This window comes from Rutidosis leptorrhynchoides, chromosome 6 (genome assembly GCF_046630445.1).
Source record: "Rutidosis leptorrhynchoides isolate AG116_Rl617_1_P2 chromosome 6, CSIRO_AGI_Rlap_v1, whole genome shotgun sequence".
Lineage (NCBI taxonomy): Eukaryota > Viridiplantae > Streptophyta > Magnoliopsida > Asterales > Asteraceae > Rutidosis > Rutidosis leptorrhynchoides.
The window spans coordinates 48077275-48086056 of NC_092338.1; the positions used below are offsets into that span (position 1 = coordinate 48077275).

Below are 8782 nucleotides of genomic sequence, written 5' to 3' on the forward strand. Positions count from 1 at the left end.
TAATATTGAATTGTAACCTGTATTTTCGACTATAAACTTATACTTTTCTATTTAGATTCATAAACTTAAGTTCAATATGAAACCATAGCAACTTGAATCACTCAAAACGGATTTAAAACAAAGAAGTTATGGGTAAAACAAGATTGGATAATTTTGCTTGTTGTAGCTACGTGAAAATTGGTAACAAATCTATATTAATCATATTCTAGCTAACTTATATTGTATAATACATGTATTCTAATATATTATGTAATCTTGGAATACCATAGACACGTGTACAAATGTTTTGACATATCATATCGACCCATATATATATTATTTGGAACAACCATAGACACTCTATATGTAGTAATGTTTGAGTTAGCTATACAGGGTTGAGGTTGATTCCAAAAATATATATACTTTGAGTTGTGATCTAGCCTGAGACGTGTATACACTGGGTCGTGGATTGATTCAAGATAATTTATATCAATTTATTTCTGTACATCTAACTGTGGACAACTAGTTGTAGGTTACTAACGAGGACAGCTGACTTAATAAACTCAAATCATTAAAACATAATAAAAATGTTGTAAATATATTTTGAACATACTTTGATATATATGTACATATTTGTTATAGGTTCGTGAATCGACCAGTGGCCAAGTCTTACTTCCCGACGAAGTAAAAATCTGTAAAAGTGAGTTATAGTCCCACTTTTAAAATCTAATATTTTTGGGATGAGAATACATGCAGTTTTATAAATGTTTTATGAAATAGACACAAGTAATTGAAACTACATTATATGGGTGAATGATCGAAGCCGAATATGCCCCTTTTGTTTGGTAGCCTAAGAATTAGTAAACCGATCTACTAATTGACGCGAATCCTAAAGATAGATCTATTGGGCCTAACGAACCCCATCCAAAGTACCGGATGCTTTAGTACTTCGAATTCGTTTTTTATCATGTCCGATGGATTTCCCGGAATGATAGGGGATATTCTTATATGCATCTTGTTAATGTCGGTTACCAGGTGTTCACCATATGAATGATTTTTATCTCTATGTATGGGATGTATATTGAAATATGAAATCTTGTGGTCTATTATTACGATTTGATAAATATGTAGGTTAAACCTATAACTCACCAACATTTTTGTTGACGTTTAAAGCATGTTTATTCTCAGGTGATTATTAAGAGCTTCCGCTGTTGCATGCTAAAATATGGACAAGATTCGGTGTCAGCATGATTGTATAATATTGTTTAAAACTGCATTCGAGATTTACTTTGTTGTAACATATTAATATTGTAAACCAATATGTATTGGTAGTGTGTAAGTGTGATATTTTTATATTATCAATTCTTGATAATCTAGGTGGTGTCTTTTTAACCTTGTCGTTAAAATAAAGTTTATGGTTTGTTTTAAAAACGAATGCAGTCTTTGAAAAACGTCTCATGTAGAGGTCAAAATCTCGCAAAGAGATCAATTAATATGAAACGTTTATAATCGATATGAACGAAACATTTCAACGTGGATGAGGGTTTTACCGGTCATGTCCTCGGATTGGTCCGGATTTTCTCCACAACAGTAGTTGAGGGCGGGTAATGCAACTACGGGAGATGAACACGTGCGTAATTTAGTCCTCATGAAACTGATGTCAAAAATAAAAAAAAACACTTTTGTAATGTAATTGCTTTGGTGGTTATACAAACAGTAATACGGAGTACTCCGTAGTATTTATCATAATATATACCATGCGCACACACATTGTTCATTGTTTACAAATAAAAACATTATCTACTAGCTTTTTTATGTGGTTGTTTCTGATACATAACTTTATAAATAACGATAAGCAATACGCAAACTTACATTTTTTTTTCCCGCTTAACTACCAATCGTTTGGACCCACTAACAAGTACTCCATAACAAACAACTGATGGATTGTTAAACTCTGGAAGTAAGGATTGTTTCATATATATATACGAAAAACACATGTAATAATAATAATAATATGTTAACCAATGAATTCCCCTTCATTATTATCCAATACACATAGGATATTTATAGTACATAATAAACCCTAATGATACATAGAAACCCTAACGGACCCAAACACACAATCGGGTTGGGCCTCACTTATCACCTAACACTCCCCCGCAGTCCGAACGGCGAAATCGCGAAAGTTCGGACTGGAATAAAACATTAAATATTAAATTAAAGAAATAAAATAAACTATGTTTTTTTTCTTCATTTGTTGCATCGAATAGAATGATATTCGTTGATTTGGTTGCATTGCTTGACTGCGTTTCCTTTTCCGTAGCGCTTTTTTTTTACGCCGTGGCTTGCTTTGCTTAGCCTAAGGATTGAACAGAACTTGAGCTTAGAATTTTTATCACCAATATAATCTTCTTCTACGCTACAAAACAATATAGTTTTTTTTTTATTTTTTTTTTCGGGGTTTGGAACCTAGTCAAGCTAGGCGGCTCAGCCCCGCGCCGATCAATTTATTTAATTTTTTATTTTAGAAAAGCGAGGTGAAAAAGAAACCATGAAATAATAAAGTGGCAGCATTTACTTTTGATATTGTTTAAGTGGCTGTCATTTTTGTAAAAAAAAAAAAAGCGAAGACGATAAAAAATAGGCTAATAATAATAATAAATCGGAATAAGAAATATTAGAAAAAGAAGAAGGAAAACTATGTTGGTTGTTTGTGAACTTTAGGCAGATCCGGTAACGTTCGCACAAAGTCGACTTCTTTTGTTGGACGGTTATTTTTTTATTTTTATTTTTAGTATGTTGTAGTAATCGATTCCCATTTCTGAATATGAGGTGGTGGCACGTGAGCAACTAGAGTTGGAAATGAGGACTGAAAAGAACAAAAAAGGATTTTGGTGAATTTAGGGGTTGAATGTCACAAATAAAGAAGACGTGTTGGTGTGTATAAAAGATTGATTAGAAGAAAACAATAGCAAATTTTACAGCCGATAGCCGATTGATGAGATGAAAAAAAAAACTGATGATAATTGAAAACGGCGGTGGCGATTGTTTTAGGAGAAGGTGGATCCAGGATCATACGACTCTGATACCATGTTAACCAATGAATTCTCCTTCATTATTATCCAATACACATAGGATATTTATAATACATAATAAACACTAATGATACATAGAAACCCAAACGGACCCAAACCCACAATCGGGTTGGGCTTCACTTATCACCTAATAGTAATAGTAATATTAATAGTAATAGTAATAGTAATAATAATAATAACTTTTATTATTATGTTATTTTTTAATAATAAAAATAAAATTTTTATTATTATTAGAGAAATTGTGTGATTAGTTCCTGTAGTCTACATGAAATTAAGTTGTTGATCCATGGACTTATTTTTCGAGATGGTTGGTTCCTATGGTTTTTCAAAACGTGTGTGAGTGGTCCCTATCAGTAACAATCGCTAACTTATTCTGTTAACTACTATCACATGTAAGACACATGAGTGTATTTTCATCTCTTTAATATTCTCTTCATCTTCGTTTTCGTCTTCACTTCGTCTCTCTTTCTTGTTTATGTAACATCACTCAATCTTTCCTACATTTGTACTTCATTCTCTTTCAATTTAATTTTTTAATTAAATGAATAATAATTATTTCAATATTAGGCCCGTTTCTCAATTTTTATAATACAAAATTAAAATAACACAATTTATAAAACCCAAGTTAAAAAGTAATCAATTTTAGTTATGCAATTAAAATGTTATAACTAGCGATGACAATGGATTAGATATAGATTGGGTGGTCATATATCCATATCCATATCCCTTTAATTACAAAAATTCATATTAATATCCATTTAAATATATTTCATTCATTCATATTCAAATTCATAGGGTTTAACGAGTTTTTGATATTCGTTGGATGTCAAATTTTTCTAAAGATAATCCTTATTATGAAATAAAATCATCAAAATATTGAAGTTGTGATGTGGTCCAGCTGTTGGTGGCCTGCCTCCTAAAGGGGAGGTTAGGAGTTCGACCCCTGTTGGCTATATATTAAAAATACAATTTCATCTCTGCCGTGAAGTATCCACCCATGTCACCTTTCCCATATCGTTTGGGGGGTAAAGGGGAGGGGGTTTTACTTGGCTGTGCCCTTGGATCGGTTTTAAGGTTTCCTCCCGGGCAGTGATGGGGGCGGGGTTATTATCACTGCATCGGCATAGTCGAAATGGGAGATGATCGCAACGGGTGGTTTAGTCCCCCTCGGGGTGATCCCAATCGCTGTTCCAAAAAAAAAATCATCAAAATATTTTTAACAAATGTATGTAACATATGTAAGTTATATGAATTTAATATTATTCACATAGTTATATCTTCATAGTCAATATTTTTAATAACAAATTAATAGTTGTAATGTACATGTAGAAGAATATGTAAATGTATATTCATATATATGTAATATGTATATATGTATTTCGGGTGATAAATCGATATATCTGCGATTGATAAACTGACATTCATATTCGATTCACTATTTTTTCATATCACTCATATCCATATATATATATATATATATATATATATATATATATATATATATATATATATATATATATATATATATATATATATATATATATATAGTGGTAGGATCAAGAGGGAAGTAACCAATCGGGGGGAAGCAAAAACTTTTTTTTTCTTTTCGTTTTTTGAAAAAAAACTTTGTTCACGAACATTATAGATGGGATGAAAATATGAACATTTAATAAAGACACTTTGTGATAAATGTTTTTATTTTGGCAGGAAAACGCTCGAAGAAGTAATATATAACAATTATCGTGTTTTCGAGCGTATGTTGAGGTTTTAGCTATTAGAGTTTAGATATTAGGGTTTAGATATTAGGGTTTATAGGGTTTAGATATTAGGGTTTAGAAATTTAGGGTTTAGGGTTTAGATTTAGGGTTTAGATTTTGGATTTAGCTTGAGTTTTTAACATGAACGGTTCAGAGTTTAGGGTTTAGGGTTTGGTGTTTTGGGTTTATGGAATAAACGCAAAACACCAAACCCTAAACCCTAAACCCTAAACTCTGAATCGGGCTAAATTTTACTTCACAAAACATGGAAAAAAAAACGTTCATATTCTTCACGAACAATATTATCTTGAATGTTATTTTTGCCGATCATTTTCCCGCCTAAATAATAACATTCATCACGAAGTGTCTTTTCTAAATGTTCATATTTTCGTGTGATCTTGATGCCGAAAAAAAAAATTCCAAAAAAACGAAAAAAAAAAATTTGCTTCCCCCGTTCTAACCATGTCTAACCACATTTACAATCATAAAATTAAAATCAATACATTAAATTAACTCAACTTATTAAGATATGTGTATAAGAACCATGTTTCATTACATTTACAACCATAAAATTAAAATCAATACATTAAATGAACTCAACTTATTAAGAGATGTATATACAAAAGGGATTAACCACTTATTGCGAAAGCAATTTATTAAGAGGTGGATATGAGATTTAGGATTTGGTACTTACACTCTCTTCAAACCAAAACTCGATTGCCAAAACATATCATAGGAATTATTTATGTCACTAGCCATTAATCCCGACACTCCAAAGCTTTAATGCAAGACAAGAAAAGCCCTAGATTTTGAAACCAAACCTGCATAAAATGACCAAAACTTAGTGTCGGTGTTTCAGTTGTAACAACGACCTTCGATTGTTACCACTACCAACAGCCGCCACCACCGCTACTGGTACCCACCCGGTTGTAGCAGCGACCCATTTTTTACCTTTTGTTTCACAACAACAAGATGTTAAATTTTTGGGTTTTATTTTAAAGGTTGTTTATTGTATGATGTTTGATTGTTAGATATTTGATTTGCTATGGTAATTAGAAATAATTCGTTGGAGGTGTTCTTGTTGAGTTTCATAAACATTGAGAAGAAAGAAAGAAAAGAAATTAGAAAAGGAAAAGGAAAGAAATACTAGATGACATTTTTACCCTCACATGTGTGGCACATGACATAATTTAACGGACGTTTTTAATGGTTATTACTGACAAGGGCCACCCACACGCGTTTTGAAATCCATATGGACTAACCATCTCGAAAAAAATAATCTAAGAACCAACAAATTCATTCATGTGAAACACAGGGACCAACCGCACAAATGCACAATATCTTATTATTATTATTATTATTATTATTATTATTATTATTATTATGTAATTCGTTGGAAATAATATGGATGGTGAATGAGATATCTGGGTTGTACTTGGTGGTTTGTACTAGGTATGTTAGACCCATGACCCATTAGGAGTAGTGGGCTTTTAGTCGACTGTTTTTAGGTATGAGTTGGGTTGGATGTTAAATGGATATAATGTGACCCATAACCCATCATGTATGATATTTTTGTTCACTTTAGTTTTCAGCAAGTTGATCGAAAGACTCTCATAGAAGGTAAAACCTCGAGTAATCAAGCCCCCGGAACGCGAAATTTGATACCGGTAAATTGTGCATTATACCCTCTAGTCACACTCCTTTTGAACAATTTGGTATAGCCAGGAATTGAACCTGAGCGATGTGCTTCATTGGTCAACTCGGTGGCCACTCTGGCAAGCCTGCGTGGTTTGATCAAAGTTATTTATTAGAGTTGATAACCTTGTGTTGTAGTTCATGTGGCAGTATGGAGTTCAACTCTCGTGGGGTGCAGCATTGCACATAAGGTTGCCACTTAACCCTTGAATTCCACGAAAGGGAGTTTTTCGCACATCACGTTGCAGGGGCAGTGGGGAAGAGGGGTTTTACCGCCAATGCTCTCGGATTGGGTCGGGTTTACTCCTGATCAGCAGTTGGAGGCGGGTTATGAAACTGCGGGAGAAAAATGTGTGGGTGGTTTAGTCCACTTAATGATCCCGAACTGCTATTAAAAAAAAAAGTGATTCATTGAGTTTACTAGTTGAATTACTATCTGTAGTTAGAAAGAAGCAGTCGTGCTTAAAGTAAAAGTCACTAACCATTTTGGTTACAACTTACGGAGTACAAGGTTAATATATGCAGTCGAGTCTCTAGATAGTTAATGGGCATACTTCTGGGTATAGCATTGGGCTTGGGCCATGCTTTTTAAAAAAAATCCAGCAAGCCCATCGTAGCTGCTAGGTTTAACGACTTTTAAAAAACCCCAGCCGTTCACCTAACAACATTCATTCCTACATAAACCCAGTCTCCAATTAAACTCTAGCAACATCTGAAATTAGGGTTTCGATCTGTGTTTTTTCGATTATTACAACTTCAATTTAAACATACTTTTGAATATAATTGTTAGGCTTCGCTATCTGGTCGGCGTGAATTGATTCAGTTTCTGTCCGACTCGTTCCCTTGAAGCAATATCAAGCGTGCTGTTCTTAATTTTATTAAATCGCATTCGATTTTTGTTTGAGATTAGTAATTAGCACAGCTACAATTTCTATCACTATTTTTTATTGATAGTTACACGTATTAAATTATTGTGTTAATATACTTTATATTTTGGAGAATTCTATGAATAGCGATGATGAACAAATTTATACATTACAGACCTGTAATGATTTTGCGAGCATGATCGCATACTTATGAACATCTAAGGGGCTGAGCCTTTTAAGTTTCTCCATCAAAATTAATTGTTTTGTAGTTTGCAAAATTTTAATTTTTCTGTCTCTACTATCCTCATCCTTATCTTAATGATGAGATGATTAAACATAATTGGTGCATGTCCTTCATAAATGTTCCTTTATTGTAAGCAATTTTTTTTTATTTTTTTTTTGCCAAAAACTGAAACGTTATAAAAAACTGAAACTTTATACAAACACGAGGACTTGAAAAAAAAATGAAGCCTCGAGGCCTAAAAACCCAAAAGCTAATAAACACTCATCAACACAAAATGAAATCACAAAACGATCACATAAATTAAAATCACAACAAACTCTATCCAACCAAAAGACGAAGAAGTGAAACTGATACCTCACGAGCCATCGACCTTAGCCTTTCGAACCACCACCCCTTTACCTTTCTTTGCCCGAGACCTCTTACACTCTTTCTGCGTCGGAAGCATCTTCGAACCAATCAATTTGCCCTCCACTCTAACCAAACCTTCAAGACCCTCAAACACCTCCTAAAAAAAATTTAAGCTTTACCCGATGAGCTACCCTTTCCTAAACCCAGTTCCAACATAGACCTAAGTCAAGGCCCAACAGCCCTGTCACAAATCAAATCAGCGTAACCACCCGCCTTCAACCCATCTACTCTATGATCCAACTCGACCCAAACGACGCCGTCATTAACCAACTCATCAGCGACATTCTGACCACCCTAAACCATCTACAAATCAACCATTTGATCCGACCCAACACCCTTTTACCCTGCTCGGGTCCCACCGACCCGTCACATGGACTTGAAACCCGTGCTCGTTTACACTTACGAAAACCATGAAAATCAAGAGCAGTTTGTATCTTATCTAAAGAGAAAGAAACCGAAGGTAACCTAACATAACTCAAACCATCTTTAACCGAGAAGTTGTCGTTACTACTCGTCTTCGAACCCGCTATCACCGGAGACGCAATACCAAACTCAAACACTCCATTGCACACACCTCCACCATTTTGATCAAAGCTAACATTACCATCCAAAACAGTTAAGGACACACTTTCAAAACCGGTTCATTAGAAACCTGCACAAAGTTACCTGAAAAAGATATCGCCTGAATTCTCTCACAACCTACACGTATGATATCTCGTTAACCCAAATATGCCCTTT

General features: G+C 33.9%; 1 non-coding gene across 1 annotated transcript; it reads left to right on the top strand.

Annotated features, from left to right (window-relative positions):
- The first annotated feature begins 7534 nt into the window (after positions 1–7534).
- LOC139856497 (small nucleolar RNA SNORD25) lies at positions 7535–7628 on the top strand. The gene has a single exon (XR_011761975.1). It is a non-coding gene; the product is annotated as a small nucleolar RNA SNORD25 (small nucleolar RNA).
- Positions 7629–8782: the final 1154 nt, after the last annotated feature.